Consider the following 18,130-nt stretch of genomic DNA (forward strand, 5'->3'; position numbering starts at 1 on the left):
TCTCAGACTTTCTGACTCTCTAGTTCATGGAATTAGGAAACAAAACCACACACACACATAAAATCATCTCCCAAAGTTCATTCAAGAGGCCCGTGTTTTTAATGTTTTAATCTGCCTACCACATTATCATCAAAATTCTGTCTATGGAGGGAGAACATTGAACATCATATTTAAAATCAGTTTCTTCACCTGCAGCTATACATGCCCATACCCTAGTTCTCCGGAACATACAGAGTGGCTGATGGGACCTGACGTGGCTGAACCCGCTGACCCAGTTTGCAGTGCATGCACATAAAATTCGGTGCTTAGCTTTGCAAACACTTAATCATCAGGTGCGTTGTCAGGAGACAATGAAAAATCAACTCTAGCTTGTAAAATCTAAAGAACTGCTCTAAAAGAAAGGTGAAATTAAGTATCCCTGCTCAGAAATGTTTGATGTCCTTGCAATATTAGGAATATTGCAATAAGGTAAAATTCTCCATGATGTTGTTTATTTCGATATACTTTTAAGCATTATTTGAATACACTTATCATCAAAATGATATAAAGGCAGTTCACACTCAGGACAGAAAAACGTGCTCATCATCCTCCCAGCCCCAGCAGTTCTGCCAGCGGGGTGTGAGTGGCAGGTCGAGCAGAATGCAGGAGTAGGCTGGGGAACGTTGCCTCCTCCTTCTGTGAGGCAAAGCCAAAAAAGGTTCCTCATTACTGCTGGGTCTTTGATCTCTCGCTCCCTATTTTTAGAACTCCTCTGTCCAATATCTTCTGCCCCATTGCCATGACCTTTCGTGACACACTTCTCCTGGTGGTTATTTTGGGATCCTATTCCTTTCCCAAAGTATTACTACAGCTAGAATTAATGTATGAGGTAGATCAGCACAAGTCTTTGCTTGAAAAAGGACCTAAAGGACATGTTCCCACATGAGGGGGAGAGAGCTGGTGCACAAAGGACAGATTCATCACCCATATTTTTAGCCATCAAAGCATTCTAAAAAGGCTGCTCAATGTAGCAGATACCACAACCTCACCATTATCTGGGTGCCCAATCTGGGCATGCGGATTTTGAAAATGTGTCCAGTACAGCTAAAGAGGTATAAATATTGTCTCTGGGGTAGAGAAAGGAGAAGCAACCATAAAAAAAAGATGTAGGATTTATCACTTCGGGTTTCTTTTTCAGACTTTCTCTCTCCCTAAATCTACAAATCATATTAAAGAATCAGTGCCAATAAAGAGGGAAGGGAAGAGAGATCAAGCATGCTCTGATTGCTCAGTATCCCTTAGAAAAGTATTTCCACAGAGAATTTATAAAGGAAGAACATCCTTTGCCAAAATAAGAAGGGCACATAGATCCAGGAGCAAAAATCTTCCTTGGTGATGACAGAGACATCTTTTATGTACATCGCTATACCTTCTGCGTCAAGTACAGTATTAAATAGATAGGTACGTGAATGAGATAATTTGATGTAATGATAACAGCTAAACTTTACTGAATACCTAGTATATGGCTATGTGACAAGCACTATTCTACAAGATCTTCATAAATTAAATTACTGAAAGCTTACAACAAACCCATGAAATATAAGCTTATATTGTTCCCATTTGAGAGAGAAGGATACTGAAATATAGAGAGGCTAGGTATCTCATCCCAGGCCCAACAGTTCTTTTTTTTTATTTCTTTTTCTAAAAATGTACTTTAAAAAATAGTTTTAGGTGTTTTTTTTTGTTTTTTTGTTTTTTTTAAGGTCATGCCATGTGGCAGGCATGTGGAATCTTAGTTCCTTGACCAGGAATCTAACCCACACCCTCTGTATTGGAAGCAAGGAGTCCTAACCGCTGGACCATCAGGGAAGTTCCTCAGGTCAGAGTTCTTAAGTGAGAGGGCCAGAGTTCAACATCAAGCACTTTGGGATCCAGAGTTTATGCTTGCAGAGTAAAGAAATGGGTTTTCCTCCCTCTGCGACTTCCATGAAGAATTTGAAGAAAGAGCTACACTTAGTCTTATGGCCTGAATAGTATCCTCTCAAAAGCTCATATGTTGAAGCCCTAACCCCAGTATCTCATAATGTGACTATATTTAGAAATAGAGTCTGTCAAGAGGTTATTAAGTTAAAATGAGGTCATTATGGTATAGTTGAATTTGGAGTAATCCAATATGTCTAGTGTCTTTATAAGAAGAAGAAATGGACACAAACATTCATGTACAGATGAAGACACAAGAATCACTATTGGCAAGCCAAGGAAAGATGCCTTAGAAGAAACCTGCAAATGCACTGATCTTGGACTTCTAGCTCCCATAACTGTAAGAAAATAAATCTTAATTAAAATAAATTTTGTTTGACTTCTAATGTATATTTGTTATGACAATCCTAATAAACTAATTAATACATTCCATGTTAAAGTGTAAAGTGGAAACCAAGGACAATGCATTTGGTCCAAACGACTCAAAATGAATTCAACAATTCAAGGCAGAAAGTTGCCTCCCTTCCATGGTCATTGGTTGACCAGTTATACGACTTTTGCCAGTTCCCAATTAGGTGGGAGGTGTTAGTAGGACTTTAGTTTCAGTGGCCCAGACAGCTCCCCTCTCAGAGGACCCTTAATGAACACACAGATTGTAAAACATGACTCCACTTAAAGTCTGTGAAGGGTATATGATCTCTATGTCTGCAGATTTTCTTGTCCTCGAGTATTTCCAAGTTCTGAGTAAAGCCCTTTCTTTACTATACACTCATTTATCAAATACCTCATATTATAACGTAGTTTTTAGTATAAAGGTTATACTAAAGATAAAATAAGAAGAATATAACAATCACCCATAATTTCATTATCTACAGATAAATGATATTAACAAAGAATGAATGTATATATATAATATGATCTTTATATAAAAGTGGTATCTTAATGTGTAAAGAGTTCTTTGTACTGCTTTTGTTCAATTAACACTGTTTTGAGAGTTCCCCCAAGTTATTAGTTTTCAGAAAACATGATTCTAATGGCTTCATGATATTCCTTCCAAGAGATTATATTATAATTTTTTAAACATAAACTCAACACTGGCAAGGATATTGTGAAGTAGGCACTCTCCTAAACTGTTGGTAGAAGTAGAAAATGTTATGACCTTCTAGAAAGCAGTTTGGCATTATAGATCAATATTATTAAAAGAATTCATACCCACTGCTCCAGTAAAGAAAGGCAAAAGAAAAGACAAACATTCACATTCTCAGGGAAGCTGTGCTAGTCCATCTTCTTTAAATTGCATTCCTGACATTTGACACTGGCTAGTAGAGAGACCTCGTGACATCCTAGGTCGTTCAAGTAGAGACACCAGTAGAGTCACATCTTAGTAGTAAGCCCGAACTATCTCTTGAGTGACGGGTTCTCTAGACCTGCCCTAGGAAAGTATAAGGGCTTGAATGGGTCAAGCTAAGCTGCATCCAACTTAACGATCTGCCAAAGCAAAACACCACACCATTTAAAGAAAGAAAACAAAGAATATTTGTTTGAATATACAATAACATAATATTTATAACACTCAGCTTCCAAGTAAAAAATTACTAGACATGCCAAATAGCAGGAAAATGTGATCCAGAATCAGGAGAAAAAGTAATCAATAGAAACAAACTTAGAAATTACAGGGTTAATGAGACTGGAAAATGATAACATTAAAAGAGCTATTATAACTGGACAGATTGCCAGTTCAGGATCAATGCATGAGACAGGGTGCTCAGGGTTGGTGCACTGGGATGACCCAGAGGAATGGGATGGGGAGGGAGAGGGGAGGGGGTGCAGGATGGGGAACACATGTACACTCATGTCAATGTCTGGCAAACCACTACAATATTATAAAGTAATAAGTGTCCAATTAAAATAAATAAAATAAAATAAATAAAAAATAAGAGAGTTATTATAACCATGTACAAGTATTTAAGGTAAAATATAAATGTAAAGTGTAAGATATTTTTAAAAAATCAAATAGTTTATTTTCAGACTGCAATGAAATCAAACTTAAGTAACTAAAATGATGCCTGGAAAAAATCCAAATATTCAAATCCTAAATAACACACTAACCCAAGAGTCAAAATGAAATTAAAAAGGAAATCAGAAAAGCCTTTCAAATGAATGAAAATAAAAGTATATGTATCAGATTTCCTGGGATGCAGCTGGAGCATCTATAGGGAAATCTACAGCACTAAATGATTACAATAGAAAGAAAAAAGATCTTAAGTCAGTGACCTTAGGTTCCACATTAAGAAATTTGACAAATAAAAGAAAACTGAACCCAAATAAGCAAAACAAATAAAGCCAGATGGCATACCACAAACAATGGGGGAATAAAATTAAACAATACTTTAAAATGCTACCAAATGTAATTCATATAATCAAATGTAATCACGAAAATTAGAGATACCAAGGGAATATTTCATGAAAAGAGGGGCTCGATAAAGGACAGAAATGGTCTGGACCTAACAGAAGGAGAAGATATTAAGAAGAGGTGGCAAGAAGACATGGAAGAATTGTACAAAAAAGATCTTCATGACCCAGATAATCATGATGGTGTGATCACTAATCTAGGGCCAGACATCTTGGAATGTGAAGTCAAGTGGGCCTTAGAAAGCATCACTACGAACAAAGCTAGTGGAGGTGATGGAATTCCAGTTGAGCTGTTTTAAATCCTGAAAGATGATGCTGTGAAAGTGCTGCACTCAATATGCCAGCAAATTTGGACAACTCAGCAGTGGCCACAGGACTGGAAAAGGTCAGTTTTCATTCCAATCCCAAAGAAAGGCAATGCCAAAGAATGCTCAAACTACTGCACAATTGCACTCATCTCACATGCTAGTAAAGTAATGCTCAAAATTCTCCAAGCCAGACTTCAGCAATACATGAACCGTGAACTCCCTGATGTTCAAGCTGGTTTTAGAAAAGGCAGAGGAACCAGAGATCAAATTGCCAACATCTGCTGGATCATGGAAAAGGCAAGAGAGTTCCAGAAAAACCTCTATTTCTGCTTTACTGACTATGCCAAAGCTTTTGACTGTGTGGATTACAATAAACTGTGGAAAATTCTGAAAGAGATGGGAATATCAGACCACCTAACCTGCCTCTTGAGAAATCTGTCTGCAGGTCAGGAAGCAACAGTTAGAACTGGACATGGAACAACAGACTGGTTCCAAATAGGAAAAGGAGTCCGTCAAGGCTGTATATTGTCACCCTGCTTATTTAACTTAAATGCAGAGTACATCATGAGAAACGCTGGACTGGAAGAAACACAAGCTGGAATCAAGACTGCTGGGAGAAATATCAATAACCTCAGATATGCAGATGACAGCACCCTTATGGCAGAAAGTGAAGAGGAACTCAAAAGCCTCTTGATGAAAGTGAAAGAGGAGAGTGAAAAAGTTGGCTTATCATGGGAAATAGATGGGGAAACAGTGGAAACAATGTTAGACTTTATTTTGTGGGGCTCCAAAATCACTGCAGATGTTGACTGTAGCCATGAAATTAAAAGACGCTTACTCCTTGCAAGAAAAGTTATGACCAACCTAGATAGCATATTCAAAAGCAGAGACATTACTTTGCCGACTAAGGTCCGTCTAGCCAAGGCTATGGTTTTTCCAGTGGTCATGTATGGATGTGAGAGTTGGACTGTGAAGAAGGCTGAGCGCTGAAGAATTGATGCTTTTGAACTGTGGTGTTGGAGAAGACTCTTGAGGGTTCCTTGGACTGCAAGGAGATCCAACCAGTCCATTCTGAAGGAGATCAACCCTGGGATTTTGTTGGAAGGAATGATGCTAAAGCTGAAACTCCAGTACTTTGGCCACCTCATGCGAAGACTTGACTCATTGGAAAAGACTGTGATGCTGGGAGGGATTGGGGGCAGGAGGAAAAGGGGACGACCCAGGATGAGATGGCTGGATAGCATCACGGACTCGATGGACGTGAGTCTGAGTGAACTCCGGGAGTTGGTGATGGACAGCGAGGCCTGGCGTGCTGGGATTCATGGGGTCGCAAAGAGTCGGACATGACTGAGGGACTGAACTGAACTGAACTGAACTGAACCAAATGTAATGGCATGCTGGGTCACAGCCCTCTTGCCGATTATGCTCTTCTTTTTTTTAAATTAATTTATTTTTTAAAATATTAATTAATTTATTTTAATTGGAGGTTAATTACTTTACATTATTGTATTGTTTTTGCCATACATCAACATGAATCTGCCGCAGGTATACACGTGTTCCCCATCCTGAACCGCCCCCACCCCGTAACATCCCTCTGGGTTGTCCCAGTGCCCCAGCCCCAAGCTCTTCTTTCCTGTCTGTTTCCAATGTGGTCCACTGCCTAGGAAAAAGGCTTCAATAACTAGGCTTACCTTTAAAACTAAATAACAGAAATCTTGGGATTCACTGTGCACCATTTCTAGTGAGGCCAAGAATACAAATCACACATCCATTAGTTATTATCACAATGCCAGAACATGTAACTTCACCTAAAAGGCCATAAATAGACATCAGGAAGCCTAGACTGCTTACCAAAGGGAAGTGGCTGCTGCTGCTGCAACTAAGTTGCTTCAGTCGTGTCCAACTCTGTGCGACCCCATAGACGGCAGCCCACCAGGCTCCCCTGTCCCTGGGATTCTCCAGGCAAGAACACTGGAGTGCGTTTCCATTTCCTTCTCCAAAGCATGAAAGTGAAAAGTGAAAGTGAAGTCACTCGGTCGTGTCCGACTCTTAGTGACCCCATGGACTGCGGCCCGCCAGGCTCCTCCGTCCACGGGATTTTCCAGGCAAGAGTGGAAAGGCATTCAAAACAAAACCACCCAACCGCTTACTGACAAGACTGTCAGAGGACTCTCTGAGTTTACGCTGATATTATGTCATTTAAGCACAGTCGTTTATAACCAAGCAGAGACAGACTGTTCTTCCAAGCTTTGCAAAAGAAGCACTGGAATTTCCAAGAGCAACACCATCAAGGGCAATGAGAAGACCTCACTGCTAGCACAGCCCACGTACACACAAGGCTCCAGAGGCAGTGTGTACACAATGGACCCTTATGAGGGGACTCAGTATTTGCGCACAGGCATTATTTACCTGGGCTTCCCTGGTATCTCAGACGGTAAAGAATCTGCCTGCAATGCAGGACATCCAGGTTCAATCCCTAGATTGGGAAGATCCCCTGCAGAAGAGAATGGCAGTCCACTCCAGTATTCTTGCCTGGAGAATTCCATGAACAGAGGTGCCTAGCAGGCATTCCATGGGTTGCAAAGAGTCAGACACTACGGAGCAACCACATATTATTTACCTATGCTCTCACCACTCTAGACCATGCTGTCCTCAAAGTCAGAGACCACATGTTAGTCACCCTTGTATCCCTAAACCCTAGCATGGTGCAATTATTTAATAAATGTCCTTTAAAAGTCAAGCGGGAATCCCCTAGCAACCTAAAGAGTTGTAGAAAACACCCGATGTGATAGCCTTGAGACTTAGAACACAAAACAAGGCTTCAGATCCAAGTTGAAACTAAAGAACACAGGCTTACTATCTCTTTCCTGAGTTCAATTTTTGAAACATTTTAAAAATGGATTTGTTTCCAGCCTTCAGTGAGTATTTGGGTGGGACTGGGTTTTATCTGAACCAGTCTGCCCATCCTTTTCCCACGGTGTTCTGGAAGAAAGCAAAGAGTGGTGACTCACAAGCTGGCGCTATTCTTAGTTCCTATGTACTGACAGCAGACTGAATTCCAAAAGTGAGGCATTTACTGAATACAAAGGATTAAAACCTGGATGTCCTGGCCCTAAAATGTGCTTCATGTTATAAACTTTCCAACATGCTGCTAAATTAGCTGCATTTGGTTCCAGATGGTTAATGCCTAGTGAGTGGAAAGGTGACTTCAAGTGGAAATTGCCTCAATTCTTACTTTATGTCACTTCAGAATTATTCCCTGAGTTTACGTCACACCCTCATCTCCTACCACCTTCCTTGGCTCCAGCTTTTTGAACTTCAGGCTCTTGAAAACAGTGCTTGCAGGATGGGCCAATTATGAAAGTAGTCCTTTCTGGCCACCTCCCCTGGATGGAGACTCAAGGACTTTTCTATTGGAAACTGCAGAGCAAGGACTTAGGAAGTGCAGAAAACCCACAAAAGAGAAAGGTGATTGGAATCAGGATGAGCTACGGGAAGATAACGAATCCACAGGAATGTCATAATTCACTATGTTCTTCTCATTCCACCCCAACACACAAGCACGCACACACACACATGTACACAAAACACACACTTCAGTGCACTTGTCCAATACCCGTTTCACATAGTCCTCTGACTTCCTTCTGAGTTTCCACTCCCTTAATGAGTTGTTGTTCAGTAGCTCAACTGTGTCCAGCTCTTTGCAACCCCTTGGACGGCAGCACACCAGGCTTCCCTGTCTTTCATCATCTCCCAGAGTTTGCTCAAACTCATGTCCACTGAGTCAGTGAAGGGCATCACCCTTTACGAGGGCTTGCTCTTTTTCACATTTTCTTACTGCTGTCACCTTGCCTTTATAGGGCCACCATATTACTTCAGTGCAGTCTCAGACTGCATGGCACTTCCTTCTGTCTTTGAAACACAAACTCTCTAAATCATACTTCTTTCATTATTCCCATTTAAACTCCACACCCTGGGGAACCTGTTATCTACCCCTAGAAGACAGAAATCATGGATATCCAAATTATTCTACATAGTGCCTAGCAAGGAAGCAAATCCAAGTGCAGGCTTAGTATCACCATGCTTGTTCTCCGATTATAATGGTGAGGATAATGATCTCATTCACTTTAATTGCACCTTCTTGAGAAGTCAGGCTCACCAGTGAGTGGCTCAAAAACTGCAGCATCAATGGATCTGAAAGTGCTAAGAAAAGGTGAAAGGGCTGGCTCTATAAAGGCAAGGTGGTAACAATAAAAGAAAATAGAACAAGAGCAAACATTCATGAAGGGACTTGAAACTCAGGAAGGTAGGACGATGTAGCAGAAATGTTCAGTTCAGTTCAGTTCAGTCGCTCAGTTGTGTCCGACTCTTTGTGACCCCATGAATCGCAGCACGCCAGGCCTCCCTGTCCATCACCAAATCCGGGTGTTCACTCAGACTCACGCCCATTGAGTCCGTGATGCCATCCAGCCATCTCATCCTGGGTCGTCCCCTTTTCCTCCTGCCCCCAATCCTTCCCAGCTTCAGAGTCTTTTCCAATGAGTCAACTCTTCGCATGAGGTGTCCAAAGTACTGGAGTTTCAGCTTTAGCATCATTCCTTCCAAAGAAATCCTAAGACTGATCTCCTTCAGAATGGACTGGTTGGATCTCCTTGCAGTCCAAGGGACGCTCAAGAGTCTTCTCCAACACCACAGTTCAAAAGCATCAATTCTTCGGCGCTCAGCCTTCTTCACAGTCCAACTCTCACATCCATACATGACCACAGGAAAAACCATAGCCTTGACTAGATGGACCTTTGTTGGCAAAGTAAAGTCTCTGCTTTTGAATATATGCTGTCTAGGTTGGTCATAACTTTTCTTCCAAGGAGTAAGCCTCTTTTAATTTCATGGCTGCAGTCACCATCTGCAGTGATTTTGGAGCCCCAAAATATAAAGTAATGTAGCGGAAATGTAGCAGAAATGTAGAAAGGGCAAAGACTTTGGGTTTGGGAGCAGTTAGGTCTGGATTAGAGGCCTTGTTTGGTTACATACTAACTGTCTAATCTTGAGCGAGTTCCTTAACCTCACTGAACGCCAACTTCCTAAGTTTAGAAAGATGTTCACATGCTCACCTCTGAGGATTTTCTTGAACGTAAGGTGAGATAACCTTTAAGGTTTTGGTTCATGTCAGTTCCCTTCCCTCAAAGTTGGTCCTGTCTGTGATTAGCGCGTGTTCAGAGGCTCATATTAAGTTTCTCATTTGTATGTGTTTAACTATTGTCTCACAAAGATGCCCATGTTTTCTGCAATCGTCAGCTTCAAGGGGAACATACATGTTAGTGCCTGCATGTGACTGAGTCTGACCCATCCTATCCACCAAAATATACAAACTGAAAAAGACCTCACATTTTTAAAGGGTGGGACTCAAAGTTAAGATGTTCCTTGTCTTTATTCCCAGAGCAATTTGGCTGCCTTTTACCTGGAACATAGATCGCTGTTTTATATTATCTGTTTATGCCTCTAGATCTTTTCTAGGGTATGAGAGCCAACGTAGCAAAATCTAGATGTTGTTTCTCTTTGCCTTGCCACCTAGAATGAAGCTTGTCATTCATATCATATTAATAGGGCTGAACTGAGCCATTCGTCTTCTGAATTGGCAGTGTCTTGGTATATATTCACATTTCATAATTCCCCCAGCAGCATTTCCTAGGGCCTGAGAAGATTCAAGCATTGAAGACATGTTGTCTTCGCCCTTTAACCACTGACAGTTCAGGTGATCAAAAAGTACAAACTTTCAGTTATAAAATAAATAAATCTTGGGAATGTAATGTACAGTATAGTGACTATAGTCCATGCTGTGCTAAGCTGCTTCAATTGTGTCCAATTCTTTGTGACCCAATGGACTGTAGCCCACCAAGCTCCTCTGTCCATGGGATTCTCCAGGCAAGAATACTGGAGGGGGTTGATGTGCCCTCCTCCAGAGGATCTTCCTGACCCAGGAATCGAACTCACATCTCTTATGTCTCCTGCATTGGCAGGCAGGTTCTTTTTACCACTAGTACCACCTGGGAAGCCCCAATCATAGTTGATACTGCATTGTAAATAAGAGTAGATCTTAAAACTTCTACTCACCCCCCAAAAAAACTATATGAGGTGATGGGTGTGAGCTAGACTTACTCTGGTGATCATTTCCCAATACATATATATATATATATATATATATATACATTGAATCATTATGTTGCATACCTAAAATTAATATAATATTATATATCAATTTTTAAGTTAGAAACAAGTACAAAAAAATAGAACTGACTGTTTAAAAACAGCTTTTTTTTTTTTAAGCTAATATTTAATCAAAGGAGAGAGGATAAAAGATGTCAAAGAAGTGCCTGGGACTAGCCTTAAATTGCTGTATTCTTTTTGTTTTTCGCCATAACCTTGGGCACCTCACCCATGCCCACATCCAAGGCTCAGTGACACCTTGCACAAGGTGCACACTACGAGTGTTTGATGGGCGCCTGGAGGGCTCTGGACCGAGCAGCTCGGATGTGAGGGTGACCACAGGCTGCGGGTGGTAGCAGCGATGCCACCTCAGGTGGTAAAGTCTGCCTCCGGGGATAAAGTCAGCGGTGATGACTCAGCCAGGGTAGAAGCATCTCAGTCTCTGAGTTGCTCCTCTGCTCTGACACATCTCTCTTCAGAGGAAATAGGAACATGCTCAGGCAAGGGTCCCTGAGGAGGGAACCCTTTTTAAAATTATTTAACTCATTCATTACCAGACTCTCTTGAAGAAAGTGAGGTCTACCATGACTGAAAGCACAAATAAGCTCACATTTAGAAAAATATTTAAGTGAGGTCCACAATCAGTTGTTAGGAGGAAGTCAAGAAGTTGGGGGCAAGTACCTAGATTTTAAGGCAGATTCCACCAAAAGAATGGCCTTTGGATGCAGACACTCTGTTGTCCCTTAACATCTCATATATATACAAACTGCCTAGTCTTTGGTAGACAAAACCCAGGCACCAGAGATACAGTGATCCTCATGGCTCCCAAACACTGAGGCCAAGTGTTAGCTGTCACTAACTCTCAAGTATGGCGTTTTGTATCTGATTGATCTGTGGGGCACTTGAGTGCATGACCTCTGAGTTGGGGCAACCTCATTATCTTATAGATGAAGAAACCAAGGCAAAAACCTTACCAGGCTCAACACTGTAGGCAAAGTCACAATTCCATGACAGGCAAGGCCATTAAAGTGCTTTGTTAGATGATCACTGGGGCCCCAGTGCAAGCCAGGATCCTGACTTGAGTGGGATTTATAAATCACATCATCTATATATAACTTAGCAAATGATTTTTAAACTAGAGTTCATCTAGTTTTTTTCTCTAGTCTAAAGAATACAGAACATTATCTAGAGAATAAGTCTAATTCATCCTATGCTAATTGTTGTAAAAGTAAAGGTAATGGTGGTGACTGCAGTGGAAATAATTATAATTTATTAAGCACTTACTATATGCCAAGCATCCTGCTGAGTATTAAACATGTCTTATGTCTTTGTTCAGCCCAACTGCCAGAATCCTCCTTCACACTTAATCCTCGGCCCTGCAAAAGTTGGCACAAATAAATGGCTTCAGTCTCTCTGTGTGCTCATGTACTGTGCCCAGATCAAATCCTTTCTCAATGTGGTATGTGTGGTTTTAAGTGGGCATTTAAGAGATAAGTATCTCTGGAAATAAAACCCACAGAAGGTGAAGGTTAATTCTTAATCTCTGAATCTGGAACCAACCCATTTGATAGTGACTTATAATTATATATTTCGGATTGCTCAAGCATGTCTAGAAGATAGATTGCAGGGTGGAGTGGGAGGGGTACCTTCTAGTCCATTCCTTTGAAATGTTTCTGTGTTATCACAAAAGAAGAAGATCTGTAAGGTAAAGGGGTTAGAAATGTCTGGCTTCCTGTGGACAGATGCCAGGTGAAGAAAATAAACAGATATAGTTCCCACTGGATACAAATGCCCTAAAAAAAAAAAAAAAGTGTTTCCTACCATGCTGCCAAGAGAATGCCTGCTGCTTACAACATAAATTCAAGGGGAGAAGTATGAAAACAGAGTAGTGTTTGGGGAAGATGGAAAGTGGAAAATAAGAAAAGACACATTCCAATTTTGTTGATAAAGCATAAACTCTTACAACTGAGTCAAGTGACAGCCCTAACTCTTAAACAAAGGAAAGCCTAACCAACCTGCTAGTTCAGTGGAGCCCATGGTGCTATTCCTTAATGTGTCAAGAGAGGCTGAGAGCTACAGAATGCCAGAGCAGGACAAGTTTTCAGAGACATTTAGTCTGGAGATCACAATTGGCAGTTCCCACACATCGTCTTCTTGAGTTTTCCCAGGATTAACTTAGATGGCATTTTAACATTGTTTTAATTAATTGGCAATATTTTAAAAATTAAAAGCCTTCGTGTAAAAATTCAGATCACTAGTACCTCTAAAATTTGAGAAAACAAGCAAACACTGGATTTACATTTTCACCTACCAACCACTCAGCCCCCACTCTACCCCTCATAGAGTCTACACTCTCCACATTGTGGCCCCAGGCTGAGGCCAGTGTCATCAGACAAAAATCCTTGGAATGGCATTTTGTTACCTGGCTGATCCCTTTGAGCCCTTCAGTGTATATTCCCTGAGCTGGGGCAAAGCCATTATCTTATAGATGAGAGGAAACCAAGGCGAAACATCACAGGCTCACCACTACCCGTAGACAGAGTCCCAATAAGATGGGCAAGGCCCCTGGCAGAAGATCTAGTTGCTGTCTCTTGCCAGTTCCCCAAAGGAATTCTATGGCCACGACTTACTAGTGGGTCATCAAAGCTCTGTTCCCTCAAATATCTTTCCATGTAGCAGACTCTTGTTTACCCTTATAGACTCAGATTAGTTCTGTTAGGTAGGTAGAATAGGGAAAAGGAGTCCAAAATGGCGGTGGCTAAAAGACAAGGAAGGTCAAAGGAAGGTCTGAGGACCAGAGTGAAGACTTCAGGTAGAACAAACAGAAGTCATGGCTAAGCCCAATTTGCATAGGGCAGGCCCAGGTGGAGAAAAAAACATATTAAAGGAGGAGCCAAAGCGTTTTCTTCCTCTCTTTCTCTCCTGCGTGTGTGCTCTCTCTCTCTCTCCCCCTCCACCACATGCTCCTCCACTCTCTTCTCTTCAAGTCTTTGGGTTGGCATGCCCTCAAGCTTCGAGGATGGAGTCTCCTGCTATCTTCTAAATAAAATAGAGCCGTAACACTGATTTGCCTAAGAGCTACAACATGGTTTGTCCAAGACCCGAGAGCTGTGATGCGCTGAGGGCTTTAATGTCCGTTGCTCCAAATCTTTGTTGTGACGAGACAAAGAATCGAGGAACATACACTTGCGTGACAGTTCTATATCCATTGCCCAGGCCCAAAAGTGTCAGACTGTAAAGTCGTTCAGGGAAAGGCCAATATTAAGGTCCTCTTTTTGGTGCCATGACATATTATGAGCTCAGAATAAATCTGGGGTTTGAAGAAGATGAGCAATTTGTCCTTAGATACATAGGTGATTATGTTCATAACATAACTGGAAAAAAAAAAAACAAGTTAAAAGTAGATTGAGTGTATAAGAAACACTCAGACTGATAAACTGTCAAGTAAGTAGCTGTGAAAACTATCTCATTGACAAATGTAGCTCTTACCAGGCCAACCCATACTCCAGAAGTAGGACTGTCTGATCAGTGTGGCTTATAAGATTAAAGAAGGGGTCCAAAGGCCTAGACATCTTCTCTGTCATCTGCCAACGTGTCAAAAAGTCCACTATAAAAATCTGTTTGCATTAAGGCTTTTTCTGTTGAAATGCAACAACCCTTTCCCTCTCCTCCTCAAGAGCCAGTGCTATGCCATGCCTAGTGGCTCAGTCGTGTTCGACTCTTTGCAACCCCATGGACTGTAGCCTGCCAGACTCCTCTGTCCATGGGATTCTCCAGGCAAGAATACTGGAGTGGGTTGCCATGCCCTCCTCCAGGGGATCTTCCCAACCCAGGGACTGAACCCAGGTCTCCCACATTTTCAGGCAGATTTTTATAGTCTGAGCCACCAGGGAAGCCCAAGAGCCAGTACACAAGGCAATTCTTAAAGGTTTATATAGCTTCAATTAACTCATCAACTGCTTTTCTATCTGATGCATTTATCCTGGAACATCTGGGTAAGCTGTGATAGAGTTAAATGAAGGTAAATTTCAGAAGAAGGGACAGGTATGAACTTCTAAGTGATGGGGAGTTAGGCACAGCGGTTAAGTGCAAGGTCAGCTAGGACCAAGAAGCCTGGGTTCAATTCGGCTACCTACTGAGTGCTCTTTGACTAAACATTTACCCTCTGTGCCTCCAAATTTTCCCATTCAGATAGAGAATGGTATTAACGATGCCCTCAATGGGACATCAGAAAATCAAAGAAGTCAAAATAGCAGGCATTCAAAACCATGCCTGACACAAACTGAGCCCTGTGTAAGCATTGGCTTCTCTCATTATCGGGAGAGGATGGCATGAAATTTGGCCCTGAAAGGGACTGCTCCAGTTTCACCACTGCTATCTCCTTTCCCAGTTTACTGATGAAGGATGCAAGGTCCATTAGGGATCTGCAGTTCACTGAAGACTGTAGGCTAGTGGACGACAGAGCTAGGGCTTCCTATCCAGGGGTTCCGCCTCCACGGAACTTATTGAGGAGGAGGTAAGAAAGGGTTGTGGGAGACCCAAGAGAGACCGAGAGCGAGCTTCAGCCTCTCTCCCTTCTAGGGATAACGGAATCAAGGCCCTCGGGGACTACTCCCCAAAATTAATTCCTGGTCCCCACTCTCTGGTGGGTTTGATGTCTCAAGAACGCCTGGTTCCGACACACACCCACACCCCCGCGCCTGGGCGTACCCTCCAAGTCTGGCACAGCGCGGCAACTCTGCCCCTTTGGGAGGACGAGTCAACAGCGGGGTGGACGGGAAAAGTGACACAATCGGGCCGGCGCCCTCCGCGCCAGCCTCCCACGCAGCGCAGGGCGGGCCGAGCCCTCGCATGGGGTGCGGGAACGGGTCCCGCGGCCGCGGTCTCCGGGGCACGCGCGCACCCACACGCCCGGCACGCCAGCCGCCCCGCGGCGCGAGGGCCGGACGCAGGCACTTTTCAGCGACGCGGCGGCCGCGCGGTTGCCGGGTCCAGCTCCTGAGGCCGCCGCCATCGCCTCCGCCCCGCAGAGCTGGATGACGGAGTCTTGAAAGACTTTCACCAAATATGGGCTGGGGCTGGAAACGTCCTGCGGCGCGCGCCGCCGGAAACCTCTAGTCCTGGCGACCGCGGTGACTTCGGGTGCGCGGGCCGGGCAGCCGGCAGGGGGCAGCGGGCGGCAGGCGCTTCCCGGTGCTCGGCCCAGGATCTCTCCCCTCCCCGCAACACTCTGGCCGCGCGGCCCCTACCCGCTGTCTCTGCAGAGGTGCGGGGGACAGCCGAGGCCTTCCCAGCACCATTACCACTCAGTTCCTGCCCCCATCTTGCTCTCTGACTCTCCCTGAGATCTCTCGGGGTGGGCTGGGCGGTGAGGAGAGATCGAATAGCCTTAAAGCCGGCCTTTCGCTGTCACCATCAGTTGTTCCGTTCCCTAAGGTGGCTATAAAAAGTGGAGTTGTGAGACCACCGAGTGCCTGACTGTGAGGACAAATGAAAGCACACACACAGCTCTTACAGGCACTTTTGTCGTCCAAGGCGGTGGTTCTCAAGGTGTGATTCTCCGAACCAGCGGGATCACATCACCTCGAGACTTATTTGAAACTAATTAAAACTAATTAGAAACTAAGAAACTTCTTAGAACTAATAACAAATTCTGGGGTGGGGCCAGTTGGGTCGGTCGTATAACCAGCCCTCCAGGTAAGTCTGATGCGGGCCAAAGTTGGAGAACCACTGGTCTAGGGCTAGGAAACCCGAGGCGCCAGATTTAGGGTGATTATTATTCTCAGTTGCCGCCAGACAGTGAACCCTTCTTTTGGTGACCTAAAATTCCCTGGCATCAGCGGGCGAGAGACGTTCCCATCGCTCAGTCCAAAGCCAGGAGCTGAGAAGACAATCAGCCCCTTCTCCGTGCCCTGCAGCCCAAGGAAACAAGACGGCCCGTTATTCACTCTTGGGGCACCCAGAGAGGGCGGGTGGGGGGAGGAAAGAGAGCAAAAGAGCCATGCAGAAGGAGGACCGGAGGACACTTACCCATAAACGTTTGCACATTTACCCTTCAGTCTGTCAACGTGAGCCGCTCTGCCCCTCTCAGCAGAGGAGGCGAGAAGGCAACGGGACGTTTGGGGTTCCTGGACCTTCCTGGAACAGGACTTGAGGTGTTATTCCTCTTGTTTGATACTGTCGTTTACTAGCAGTGGTATAGGGAAAGGCTGTGCACATAGGTTACTCCTGTCTCTCCTTCCGCGTCCTGGCCCTGTTTGCTCCGGCTTCCCACCCACTCCCACAACACACCCCCTGCTTTAAATGGGCAGCTGGCAGTGAGGTTCTGTAAGCTTCTCCTCTGAGGCAAACTCATCCTCCAAGATTCCCCAGATGAAATCCAGAAACAAACCCATACACTCTTGTTAGAAAACTTTAATCTGATTTTTAATGGAATCTCTGGAATGGTGTGTTGGTGAATGCTGTGCTGCACACTGACTCCTCTCTCTGAGCTCCCCCTTGCCCCCACCCCCTATACAACTTCCATAAAGGAACAAGGTGTATACATGAGCCAGTTGGATCATCTGTCGTAATTTCATTTTTAAATTATGATAGACAGATTGCATGAAAAACAAGGAATTCCAAAGAATTTCCTGCCCTGGGAACAGAAGTTAAGTCTATATTTAACAACATTTGAAGCTGTCAAGAATGCTTTGTGGTTGGATAACAGAGGCAGAAAAATGTTAAAAACGCAGGCTACTGCTATACCCAAATATGGAAATATTGTTACGTCTGGTGTCTGATTCACCATCTGGAAATACTTACAACCATGAAGTCAAATAGAAAAGACACCGCAACAGAAGCCAGGAACGCTCCACTCCATTCTCTCTCTACCGCCTCCTCCCACCCTGTACTGCATCTACTCCTAGTCACTTCATTATGGAGGAAACAATATTGAAACTCTACTACAGGAAAAAACAAAAATGCTTTCTAAATAATAACTGGTGAGTTGACTTGGATAGGGCCCAGATTTTGTGTTGAAAAGTAAGACCCCCCCCCCCACCAACTAAACTTTAAAGATCCTATTCCCTCTAGTAAATGCCTCTTAGACTTCTGAAAGAGCACTTTTGAATGAATGAAACTTAACTCTTTCCTGCCACAGTTCTCTGCATTGGAGAATGTTTTCATTGAAGTAGGTCTTTATTGTGTTTATCAGTCATTCACAGAAAGTTACACTGAAGGCCTTCTTAAGCCAGACGGCTCAGTCA

At 43.3% G+C, this 18,130-nt stretch overlaps 1 long non-coding RNA gene across 1 annotated transcript; it reads right to left on the reverse strand.

Annotated features, from left to right (window-relative positions):
• Window positions 485-17,287, reverse strand: LOC106501953. Its single transcript, XR_001295495.2, has 3 exons — window positions 16,914-17,287; window positions 12,168-12,259; window positions 485-675 (listed from the first exon to the last, which is right to left on the reverse strand). It is a non-coding gene; the product is annotated as an uncharacterized LOC106501953 (long non-coding RNA).

The sequence above is a fragment of the Capra hircus genome, chromosome 3, assembly GCF_001704415.2.
Source record: "Capra hircus breed San Clemente chromosome 3, ASM170441v1, whole genome shotgun sequence".
NCBI classification, from domain to species: Eukaryota; Metazoa; Chordata; class Mammalia; order Artiodactyla; family Bovidae; genus Capra; species Capra hircus.